Genomic DNA, 13802 nt, shown 5'->3' with positions numbered 1-13802 from the left:
CTTTGTCGATTCCCGAAACCCCTGCCAGTTGTTCACATTTATACTGATTTCCTCCATGCACGTTCTCTCCCAAACAGTGACTTTCAAGTAGAACACGCATGCGTGCACAGACACACACACACAAACAGACACACATATATATACACACCAACACACACACACACACAGACACACATAAATATATACACACCAACACACACACACACACACACAGACACACAAACTTCCCTTGTTCTCTTGCAATGGAGCTGCAGAGACATATGGGAGCCTTATTTACTGTTACTCACAACATGAGCTGCACATTTCCCCATGCAAAGCAGTAATCAACTGCAAGCATTGCAATAATGTACTGCCAAAGGTTTCTAAAGCTCCCCAAGCTGGGCAGGTAGCGCAGTTTACTAAGCAATGCCCCAGTAAACTCTGCTCAGCTGACAATGGTGGGCTATCACCTTGCCCCAGTTTATCGTGCCTGGGCTGATTCTGTGAAGCAGATTCAGAATTTGATGAAACCAACCATTTCAGCTGATCTGGCACTGCCTTTATTCAATGTTCTCCTGATTGCGATGGCACACTCGTGGTTTTTGTAGTGACAAGTGCCCAAGCACAGTGCAAAGCTTTTTTTGTGGGAGCAGTAGAGGAACGTCATAGAAAACAAGAGTTTATAGATCATTGATTGCAGAGACAGAGCAAGACATACAAGGTGATGTCTGCACAGGAAGTGCACAAAGCGAGATCAAGATTAGCAAGATCAACATTATTTGACGTTGCAGAGGTCCAATAGGCAGTCTCGTAATGGTAGGGAAGAAGCTGCTTTTGAACCGATTGGTGCGTATGCTCGAACTCCTGTATCTTCTGTCTGACAGCAGAGTTTGTAGGAGAGCATTAGCGGTGTGGGAGGGATCTTTGATGATGTTGACAGCTTTTCCGCGCTAACGGGAGTCATAAATGGAGTTTATAGATGGGACGTTAGCTTCTGTAATTGAATGGGCTGTGCACACCATCTTCTCTAGTTTCTTACATTGCTGCACAGAGCAGCAGCCAGACCAGACCGTTATGCATCTGGACAGTATTATTTGAATGGTGCATCTGTAGAAATTATGAATAAAAAAAACCTTCCTGAGCAGTCTGAGCAAGAAGAGGCTTGTTGTGTCTTCTTGGCTGTCGCTTCTAATTCGTAAGAGAAGGACATATTGTTGGTTTTCGTCACTGTTAAGAACTTGACCCTCTCCACTCTCCCCACCTCATTTCCATTGATGTAGATGGGCGTGTTCACCTACATTCTTTCTGAATTAAATGATCTTTTTTTTTATATTGCCAACATTGAGAGAGAGGTTGTTATCATTTCATCACAACAACTTTCTGCTTTGGGATTCACTGTTATTTTATATCCAGCCAACAACGGTGGTGTCGTCTGCAAGTATGGTCTGTGCCAGTCCACTGAACGCTTGTGTTTGTTCCGGTCAGGGGATCGTGTATTCAGGAACATGATGAAGCCAGTTGAGTACTGCTCAAAAACACCAGGCATTCCATTTGTAGCAGAGTGGCTACTGACTGACTCCTGATGTTGAAAAGTCAGTAGAGCTGCTGGGGATGGTTTACTGGAGGTTCTGCTATGAGCTGCCTTACAATTGCAGGGAGACCTGAGGGTTTGGTGATCCAACTCTTGACGGAGCATGGGGACTGTAGTTCCAGCATCTGGGTCTACAACATGAACAACAAATGGAGCAAAGGCTGAAGTGAGAGGAATCTCTGAAACCACGGAGTGCCACATAGGCATAAAGATGTGCAGCACAGAAACAGATCTGTCGGTCCGACTCGTCCTTGTCGACTGGATGATTGATATTAATCTCCTTCCATATAGAACATAGAACATAGAACATTACAGCGCAGTACAGGCCTTTCGACCCTCGACTTTGCGCCGACCTGTCATACTAATCTGAAGCCCATCTAACCTACACTATTCCAATGTACGTCCATATGCCTGTCCAACGACGACTTAAATCTATTTAAAGTTGGAAAATCTACTAACGTTTCAGGCAAAGCATTCCATACCCTTACTAGTCTCTGAGTAAAAAAACTACCTCGGACATCTGTCTTATACCAATATCCCCTCACTTTAAAGTTGTGTCCCCTCGTGTTTGCCGTCCCCATACTTTGAAAAAGGCTCTCCCTGTCCACCCTATCTAACCCTCTGATTATCTTGTATGTCTCTGTTAAGTCTCCTCTCAACCTTCTTCTCTCTAACGAGAACAGCCTCAAGGCCCTCAGCCTTTCCTCGTAAGACATTCCTTCCATACCAGGCAGCATCCTAGTAAATGTCCTCTGCACCTTTTCCAAAGCTTCCACATCCTTCTTATAATGCGGTGACCAGAACTGTACACAATTCTCCAAGTCTGGCTATACCAGAGCTTTGTACAGCTGCAGCATAACCTCCTGGTTCCAGAACTCAATCCCTCTATTAATAAAGGCCAAAACACTGCATGCCTTCTTAACAACCCTGTCAATCTGGGTAGCAACTATCAGGGATCTGTGTGCATCGACACCGAGATCACTCTGGTCATCTGCACTCTAAAGAATCTTACTATTAGCCCAGTACTTTGCATTCCGATTACTCCATCCAAAGTGTATCACATCACACTTGTCCACATTAAACTCCATTTGCCACATCTCAGCCCAGCTCTGAGTCCTATCTATGTCTCTCTGCAACCTACTGCATCCTTCGTCACTATCCACAACTCCACCGACCTTAGTGTCGTCCGCAAATTGACTAACTCACCCTTCTAAGCCCTCATCCAGGTCCTTTATAAAAATGACGAACAGCAGTGGACCCAATACCGACCCTTGCGGCATGCCGCTAGTAACTGGACACCAAGATGAACATGGTCCATCAACTACAACCCTCTGTTTTCTATCAGCAAGCCAATTACTGATCCAAACTGGTATGTCTCCCACAATCCCATTCCTCCCATTTTGTACAATAGCCTACTGTGGGGAACCTTATCGAACGCCTTGCTGAAATCGATATGCACCACATCAACCGATTTACTCTCATCTCCCTGTTTGGTCACTTTGTCAAAAAAGTCGAAATGATTCGTTAGGCACGACCTAGCCTTCACAAAACCGTGCTGACTGTCCCTGATCAGATTATTCTTATCTAGATTGGTTATATTTCCTATCTCTTTTAACCTTTTGCCAAAACGTTTCCAACAACTGAAGTGAGACTCACTGTTCTGTAATTACCAGGGTTGTCTCTACTATTCGGGACTATTCGGAGGCCTACAAAAATCTCCCAGCATGGTGACTTCTCGGTTCATGTTTCTAAACTCAGCCCATACTACCTCAGTGAACGAGTCCACAAACATTCTTTCTACAACTGTAATAATGTCCCTGATCAACAATGCCACACCTCCCCCTCTTTTACCACCTTTCTGTTCTTACTGAAACATCTGAATACCGGAACCTGCAACAGCCATTCCTGTCGCTGTTCGATCAATGTCTCCGTACTGGCCAAAACATCGAAGTCCCAGGTACCAACCCACGCTGCCAGTTCACCCAGTTTATTTTGGAATGCTCCTCACGTGGAAGTACACACACTTCAAACCAAGTTCCTGCTTGCCAGTATCAGATACTTGATTTTGGAACACCCTTCTCTCATCCTCGTCTGTACCTGTCCTAAAATTTTGGTTCCCACCCCCCACTGTATTATCAAATCCACCTTCATGGCTTTAGCGAATTTCCAACCCAGGATATTGGTCCCCCGCTGGTTTAGATGACGATCATCCTGCTTGGAGAGGTCCCACCTACCCCAGAAAGAGCTCCAATTATCCAAAAACCCGAAACCCTCCCTCCTGCACCATCCCTGTAGTCACATGTTGAACTCCTTTCTCTCCTTATTCCTCACCTCACTAGCACGTGGCACAGGCAGCAAACCAGAGAAAACAACTCTGTTTGTCCTAGCTCTAAGCTTCCATCCTAGCTCCCTGAATTTTTGCCTCAAGTCCCATTCTCTCTTCCGACCTATGTCGTTGGTGCCAATGTGGACCACGACTTTGGGCTGGTCTCCCTTCCCCGGAAGGATCCCAAAAACACGATCAGAGACATCAAGGACCCTGGTACCCGAGAGGCAACACACCAACCGTGAGTCTATATCGTCCCCACAGAACCTCCGATCTGTCCTCCTAACTATCGAGTTCCCAATGACGACTGCTGTGCTCCTGTTCCTCCTTCCCTTCTGAGCAGCCGCTGCCTCACTGCTTTCCCCTGGTAAGTCATTCACCCAACAGTAAACAAAATGGTATACTTATTGTTGAGGGGAATGGCCACAGGGGATCTCTGCACTGCCTGCCGGTTCCCTTTATATCCTCTGACTGTCACCCATCTATCTTTTTCTTTTATCTGGGGAGTGACTACTTCTCTGTAAGTCCTGTCAATAACCTCCTTTGCCTCCCAAATGATCGGAAGTTCATCCAACTCCAGCTCCAGTTCCCTAACGCGGTTTTTGAGGAGCTGGTGGTGGGTGCACTTCCCACAGATATAGTCAGCAGGGACACTAGTGGTGACCCTTACTTCCCACATTTTGCAGGAGGAACATTCCACTGTCCTCAACCCCATTCCCAGTATTCTAACTGCCGAAGTGACTACTAAAAAAAGGATTAGGAAATAAACTAGTTTCCTTATCTTGTCAGTCTGGTTCCCACAACTGTTTTTGTAGGTTAGAGGAGGAGGATGGGTGGGAGGCATACATTTGGCCCATGTCTTTCTAAACATTTCGTATTCATGCACCCCTGCAGATGTTTCTGAAACGTTGTAATTGTCCCAGCCTCCAGGGTCCAGAGACTACTAATTCCTTGCACACGCCACTGTCTGGGTGAAAACATTGACTCTAAAAACTTTTACTTGTTTTTTTTGCTCTCACTTTAAATCTTTGCCCTCTAGGTTTGGACTCCTCCAGCCTTGGAGAAAGATTGTGAAAAATCATATTATCCATGCCGCTCATGATTTTAAATATTTCGATAACGTCATCCCTCAGCCCCTGACACCAGCGAAAACAGACCCAGCCTGTTCAGCCTCTTCCTGGAGCTCAAAATACAAAAACCGGCAATATCCTTGTAGCATTCTTAAAGAACCCTTTGAAGTTTCACAATCTTTTTTCTACAGCAGAGAGACGAGGACTAAATGCAGTATTACACATCTGCCTAAACCAATGTGCTGTACAGCTGCAATTCGACCTCCTAATTTCTTATGTCATGCCATGAAAAGTAAAGGTCAGCATATGAAACCCAGTCCTCACTAACCTATTTACAGTTGCTCTACTTTCATGCAACTGTCAACCTTCATTGCAAAGACTCTTTGTTCAGCAACACTGCACAGGATATTACGTATCATTGGACATGTCCTGCCCCGATTTGCCATTCCAAAATGCAGCACGTCACATTTATCTGAATAAATTCCATATACTACGCCTCAGTACATTGGCCCAACTGGTCAAGATCCGATCGTACTCTGAGGGAACCTTCTTTGCTGTATACTACACCTCCAATTTTGGTGATATCTGCAAATTTGCTCAGAATACATCCTACGCTTACACTAAAATCATTGTGACAAAAAGCAATGGCACAGAACATGTCCTTGTCATATCTTGCTTGTCACCGGCCTCCAGTCTGACAAACCCTTAACCATCTCCCTGTAACTACGATTTTGGAAACAGTTCTATATGCAATTGGCTCGTTCTGTCTTTATTCCATGTCATCTTTTTGTACTAACCAGACTCCCAGGCTGCACCATGTTGAACACCCCACTGAGGTCCACATAGACAACGTCAATTTCTGATTGTTTTTAGTGAAAGGGATCTGCTATATCCACCCGGGTTTTCCAAGAACTTCCCAACCTACAGTTTCCGCAGGAAGAGAGTGTTTGGGTATCCTGATAGAACAACGGGCTTGTCACTGAACGGTGTCACCTCTTTGAACGCGACCTGAAGCTTTACACCGAGGAGAGGCTGGTGCTGCCAGTTGTTGTTAGGGTCACAATTCCATTCAGCTTCTATGATTAGGAACGTTCCCGTCAGGAGTTGCTGACATAACCATCATCTACAAGTATGTCGACAACAATGACACCATTCGATGTTGGAAGATATGTATGGTGGATGAGGTGAATACAATGTTTTGTCCCTCACTTGGGAGCTACCATGTGCCCTCACCTTCAAATACCTAGCGCATTCTCAGCTCCCTTCCCCAAAAGCCCACTCACGACTCATTTACCTCTCAGCCCCCCAAGCACAAGTCTCATTCCTGATGAAGGGCTGATGCCTGAAACGTCGATTCTCCTGCTCCTCCGAGGCTGTCCGCCCTGATATACTTTTCCAGCTCAACATTGTCGACTCTGATCTCCAGCATCTGCAGTCCTCACTTTCTCCTCGTTGCCAGATGTATCCTTGTTTTCCCAGTATAGCGACATTCCCGATAGTGTACATGGATTTGCGGCGTCCCCATGTCAATGGGGAGATGTAGAGGTTCCGAAGAAACTCTTACTCAATTAATGTTGCAGTGTGACCACTCGGAATACATCATGCGAGTGAATACCCCCTGTCCTCGCAGCAACCACAGCCTCTTCATTCAAAAGCGGTCAGACATTCCCATCGTCTTAGGGTATCCGTGCAGAAAAGAAAAATGGCCTCTCAGATAAAGCCGTCCCGGGATAACAGCACCAAACCATCTCCCCCTCACCAGTCCCCTCTGCCAAAAAAAGGCATCAAAATATCCCGTGTGTCCTGAGAGCAATGCAGCCACTGGGGAACGTCATGAAACAAACAATCAAGGAGAAGGAACAACACTTGCGGTGTCTGAACGGGTCAGAGCAAAACATCCAGCACACAGTGAATCACTCAATCCTTTCATCTTTGTCCATTTGATTGACAAACTGCCTGTCATTCCTCCGAGATAAGAAATGACAGCTGAGCTGATACGTTATATTCTGCCTGCCGAACTGTTATCTATTGGCTGTCTCGGTATGGAGCCAACAGAGATGGGGAAAATTTAAATAAAAATCACTTCTCCGTGTTTACTGAAGGCAAATCAATGGATGCGAAGGTGAGAATTTTTTTTAAAAAGTGGGCATGTTTTGGCGCCGCATTCCTATTCCAGATAGGAGCTGTTTGCAGCGTTCAATTGGATTACGGTGAATAAATACCTTGGGCCTGATCAAGGCCCACCCTTGAATGTGGTGGGAGGCTTGGGAGGAAATTTCTGTTTCTTCCTCAGCCACTGTGGACGTTCCAGAAGAATGGAGGGTGGCGAAAGTTATTCTACTCTTTAAGAATGTTAATGTATAAAACGAAAATTTGAGGGAACAAATATACTGTAACTAGTGTCTGAAAGTACAATTTATGTAAGCAGGAAACTAAAATATCAAGAGAAGGCAGATTCTGTAAATGAATATAATCAGGTAAATTTATCAAGCCATACAATATGTCAGGATGAATACAGGCTATTCGGCCCAAACTTGTCAGATGTCCCTTAACTTGCGAACAGTTTTACCAATTTTGCAAGTTCCATCAAAATTGACCTTGCTCTAATTTAGAGCTGAAAATGTGTTGCTGGAAATGTGCAGCAGGTCCGGCAGCATCCAAGGAGCAGGAGAGTCGACTTTTTCCTTCTTCAGGAAAAAGGGCTTTTCCAGCAACACATTTTCAGCTCTGATCTCCAGCATCTGACGTCCTCTCTATCTCCTTGCTCTAATTTATACCATCAACTTGTGGAACAGTCGTCTCCTTTTCCATAACTATTGCAAAACTAATTCAATGATGGTCACTGGTACCAAAAGTGCTCCCAGTCGAACAGCTCAGTTACTTGCTCTGCCTTATTTCTGAAGTGCACATAAAGTTGATGGTTAGAATAGATCATCCATGGTCTTACCGAAAGGCAAGACAGGCATAAGGGGGCGAATGTCTGCATATGGCTGTGTGTGTTTTGTTGTGTTTATCTGTGTGCGTATCTGTGATTGCCTGTGCGTGTTTTTGTGTATTAATGTGCGTGTCTCGGCAGATGCATTTCTGAGCATTTGGATTTCTGTTGTTTTGGGGGTGAATCCATCGAAATTGGAATCAAAATGTCCGTCTTCACTCTCTTTCCGTCTGTCTCTTCCTATTGTGTTTAAAGTTTAAGTAATACTACCCGCTGCTGGCTGCCACACAACGCTGCTTTTTTTGGATAAAGAATCAAAGATAATGACACTCACACATTTGAATTAAGTTGGCTTTATTTTCAGAAGCGCTCGAATGTGTGCAGTGAAAAGTTTACAATGTTGTTGGTTATTCAGCCACATTCGGTACAATATACCTAAGAACAGATTCTTATGGATTTGGTACAAAATTGGAATAATAGCAAACGAGACTCCTGCAAAACGAAAAAAAAAATGAAAAAAGGCATGGATAATATTGACTGTCCACTCACCCCAGTCTCTGCCAGCACATAGTCTCCAGGCAACACCAAGCCCAATTTCTTGACCGGACTGGGCCCAGTCTCCAAATCACACCAGGCCCAGTCTCGATAACGCAACATGCCCACTCTCCAGACTGCACTGAACTCTGACTCCAGACCGCACCAGGCCTGATATCCAGACTGCACCAGTTCTAGACTCCAGACCACACCCGGCATAGTCTCCAGACTGATTTCATGGCCAAGTCTCCAAAGTACACTGGACTGTGTCTCCAGACCACATCACTCCAAGAATGCAGATCGCACCCAGCCCAGTTTGCAGACTGTTGCCAGGTCGAGTTTCCACGACTCACTAGGCTCAGTCTCCAGACTGCACTGATCCCAGTCTTCAGAGAGCACTGTGCCTAGTCTCCAGACCACACCAGGCCAAATCCACGAAACCTCACATGGCTAGGTCTCCAGATCACTCCAGGCTGAATCTCCACTCTGCACTGAGCCCAGTTTCCAGACCGCATTGGTCCTCGTCTCCAGGCTGTGCTGGGACCCGCCTCCATACTACAGCTGTCCAGGTTTCCAGACTGTGCCAGGCCCAACCTCCAGAGTGCATGAGGCCACGACTCCAGACTGAACCAGACCAAGTATTCAGAGCGCACCGGGCCCAGTCCCCAGATCACACTGAACCTTGTCCACAGACTGTATGGCACCCAGTGTCCAGATCACATCAGATAATGTCTTTATATTGCACTAGGTCAAGTCCGCACTGCACCTATCCGAATCTTCAGACCACACTGGTCCTGGTCTCCAGACCACACTGTGCCAAATCCCCAGACCGCACAAGGGCAAGTGTCCATACCACAAACTAGACCAAGCCACCAGAGCACACTGCTTTAAGTCTCCAGACCACACCAGGCCAATTCGCCAAATCACACTGGGCTGCCTCTCCAGATTGCACCAGACAAGGTCTCCAGACCTCAACTGGCCAAGATTGCAGGTCACCTTGGGCCAAGCCCACAGACCGCATTCGGCCAAACCTCCAAATCACACTGGGCCGTGTCTCCAGACCGCACTGGGCCACATATCCCGAGCAAAACAGGTCCAGTCGCTAGACTGCACCAAAACCAGTCCACAGACTGCTCCGGGCCCAGTCTCCTGGCCACACCAGGCTATGTCTCCAGACCACACCACACCAAGAATCCAGATTGCAAGAAGCCAAGTCTGCACATCTTACCGTGTCAATTGTCCTGATGGTATTGAACCCAGTCTCCGGATTTCACCAGTTCCAGTCTCTAAACTGGACCAGTCCCAGTCTCCGGGCGTGCTGGGCCCAGTCTCCAGACTGCACGGGGCCAAGTCTCCAGACCGAAGCAGGCCATGTTTGCAGACTCCACCAGCACAAGTTTCCAGACTGCGCTGGGCAAAGTCTCCAGACTGCATTGGGCCAGGTCTCCAGACAACAGCAGGCTAACTATACAGACTGCACCCGGCCCAGTTTCCCCACTGCACCAGATCCAGTCCTTAGATCGCACGGCACACAGTATCCAGACCATATCAAGCCAAGACTGCAGATCACATGGAGCCGTGTCTCCAGACTGGAGTAGGCAAAGTATTCAAAGAGCGACAGGTCAAATCTCCAGACTACAGCGGAGCCAGTCTTCACACTGCACCATGCCAAGACTGCAGATCACACCAGACCAAGTCTCTCGTTCACTCCGGGCCCATTCTGCAGACTGCGCAGTGCTCAGTCACCGTGCCGCACTGTGCCCATTCTCTACACAGGACTAGACCGATTCTCCTTGCCACACCAGGCCGTCTCTCCAGACTGGACCGGGCCGATTCTCCAGACTGCACAGTGCCACCTATTCACACCGCTCCAGGCCGAGTCTTCACACCACACCGGGCCCAGTCTCCAGATGACACCAGGTCAAATCGCCAAAACGTACAGGGCCAAATCTCCTGACTGCACCAGGCCATGTTTCCAGAACACAGTGGGCCACGTCTCCCGATCACAGTCTCCAGACTGCAAGAAGGAAAGTCTGCACACCCTACTGTGCCCAGTCACTTGACGCTATTGAGCCCCGCCTCCCAACAGCACAAGGGCCAGTCTGTCCCATTCTACGATCGTGCTGGGCCCGTCTCCAGACTGCACTGGGAAAAGTCTCCAGACCTCACCAATCCAGTCTCCAGGCCGCGCATTGCCAAGTCTCCCGACCGCATTGGGCGTAGTCTCCCGATTCCTCCAGACTGAGTTCCAAGCTTCAAAATTCGAAGTACCTAGAGCGCACTGGGGCTAGTGTTCATACTGCAGCATACTCAGTCTAAAGGCTACACCAGGCGCAGTCTCCATACCACGTCAGGCCATGTCTGCAGAGCATTCTACACCAAACATTCTGTGGAATATTCTGCGACCAACACTCACTGGGAGATTCTACACCTGGCTCTCCACAAACATTGTATACCCGACATCCACGGATCATTCTATTCCCGAATTTCTCCTGAACATTCTGTAACTGGCATTCCCTGAAATGTCCTATATCCGACATTCTTCAGATCATTTCACAAATGACATTCTAGAACATTTTTCTGCAGTCCCTGGAATATTCTACACCTGACATTCCTCGGAACATTTGTAACTGGAATTCCCCGGGACATTCAATACCCGACATTCCCTGGAACGTTCTATATCTGACATCCCCGGAACGTTCTATACCCAACGTTCTCTGGAAAATTCTGGAACTGTCATTCACCAGAACGTTCAGTAACCGAGACTTCCCATTCAGTCTATAACTTACATTCCCAGCATATTCTGTAACCGACATCCTACAGAACATTCTGTACCGACATACTCCAGAACATGCCATACCCAATGTTCTGTGGAACATTCTGTAGTAGATATTCTCTGAAATATTCTATACCCGATATTGCCTGGAAGATTCTAAAAATGACATTTCCAGCATATTCCATACCCAATATTCCCCAGAACATTCGATACCTGACATTCCCCAGAACATTCTCCTGTCGGCATTACCTGGATCATTCCATGCCAATATTCTCAGGATGATTCTGTAACTGAAATTCCCAGAACATTCCATACCTGACTTTCTCTGAAACGTTGTAGACCATACCTTCTACAAAGCATTCGATATCAGGCATTCCCCGGGGTATTCTTTACCTGACATTCCCTAGAAAAGTCTCTCCCCGATATTCCCTGCAACGACATTCCGTTGAGCATTCTATACCTGACATTCGCCAGAGCATTCTCTATTTGCAGTCCTGGAACATTCTGGATCTGGCATTCACTGGAATTGACATTGCCAGAACATTCTTTAACCAACATTCCCTCGAATGTTCTGTGCCGGGAATGCTGCGGAACATTCTGGAGTCAACATTCTCTGGACCATTCTATACCCGACAATCCTATGAATATTCTAAACCCGACATTCTCTCGAAAATTGTACTCCCAGCAGACCAGATTTGTGAACTTCCAACATTAGTTAATTGAACAAAAGATAAGATTCTGAGGGAAGAGATCCTCTTCCAGTGAGAAGGAAACACGGTTTTGATATTCCCTCTGGCAATTAAAGGAATGAATACATTTTCCCTGCATTTACGTTTCTTCACGGCAAATGATTGACCACAATTGAGACGAAAAGACAGAAATATCCAAATGTTGTTTGCCTTCAATAAACTGGGATAGAATACTCAGGACAGCAACGTTCAGGATAGAAGTGGGATGATGTGACCTGTGTCTGCCCTCGAGTGATCGAGTCTGGAGGAGTGTTCCAGAAACCATTCTGTTCTATGGATTTGTCTGTGTCTGTTTGGGGAGGGCGGATTTCTTGCGTTTCACGTCACATTTTTGTGAGTACTTCAGACATTTCTCTTTTATATTTCAGCTCAAATTATTTCAATAAATCTCTGAATGTCGAGACACATTTCAAAGTCTCATTGTGTTATCAATCAAACTGGTAACGTTGGCTCCAGGTTGATGTTTAATTTGTATGTTTGTCTTTTTTCACAGTTAATGTATTGACGATCTATGTCCTGATTTATAAAGATTGTGGATTGTCTCCGTGTGTCAGACATTACCTTGCGGCAATGGCAGTGGCGGATCTATTGGTCATTATCCTTGACCTGATATTGAGACACATTCCCATTGTTTTTCCGAAACAGTTTCATTTCGTGAGGTCCATCCCCGTGTGTAATATCCACGCCGTCCTGCTTTATGCAGCCACTGACTGTTCTGTCTGGTACACCGTTGCTTTGACCTTTGATCGATTCGTGGCGATTTGTTGCCAGAAGCTGAAAAACAAATATTGCAGTGAGAAAACGGCGGCTGTGGTTCTGGGAACAGTCACTGTGCTGAGCTGTTTAAAGAACATTTTCTGGTATTTTATGTACACATCTCGGTATTGGCTATGGAACTCCCCCTGGTTTTGTTCTATAACACTCACTGTCAAGCACTCTCCTGTCTGGGCGACAATCGAGTTCCTTCATCACATTCTAACCCCGGCTCTCCCATTTCTCCTGATCCTGCTGCTCAATGTTTTCACCATCAAACACATTTTAGTGAGCAGGAGAACCCGCAGGAGACTCCGCGCTCACACCAATAGGAATGCTCAGTCTGACACAGAAATGCAAAATCGGAAAAAATCCATCATTTTACTGTTTGTCATCTCGGCCAATTTCATACTGTTATGGCCAATGTTAATGGTATATTCTATATGGTATCGAATGTATGATATTGGATATCAATCTGTGCATCTCCATGACTTTGTGCTGGAATTGGCCTTCATGCTACAGCTCCTCAGTTGCTGCACAAACACCGTGATTTATGCCATGATCCAGACTAAATTCAGACAGCAGCTGAAGAATGTGCTGAAATTTCTCTTATTTTATGAAAATTGGGTGTACTGCACCTTTCAGAAAGTTAAAAATTAGCAGAATTACCTGACAGCATCAAGTGTTCTGAACAAGATACAATGTAAGCGTTCGGTCCGGCAGCCAGTGTAGCTGATTGCCTGCAGAGAAAAAAAGAAATACCAATTCGGGCAATCAACTTATACTATATGCCTAGAATACCAAACTGCAATCCATTTTTAGTGTACTATATTGAAAATATTTTAAAAACAGTGACATAGTCCGATGCTTTAGCGGTAAAATACCTGGAAAACGTGAACAGCTGAGGGAGAATTGCCAATACCATCAGCATGTGCAGACTACCAGAGACATAAAGATACATTTATCAGACAATGACCTGTGACACAGAAATCCCAAAGAAGAAGATACTCTACAATCAAGATACAAGGGGATGGTTCGACAGCTGGCTGGTTTTGAAATCAGAATTTGTGGTCCATGATACTCCATGGT

This window comes from Chiloscyllium punctatum, chromosome 51 (assembly GCF_047496795.1).
Source record: "Chiloscyllium punctatum isolate Juve2018m chromosome 51, sChiPun1.3, whole genome shotgun sequence".
In the NCBI taxonomy this organism is placed as follows: Eukaryota; Metazoa; Chordata; class Chondrichthyes; order Orectolobiformes; family Hemiscylliidae; genus Chiloscyllium; species Chiloscyllium punctatum.
This window is presented reverse-complemented; position numbering follows the sequence as displayed.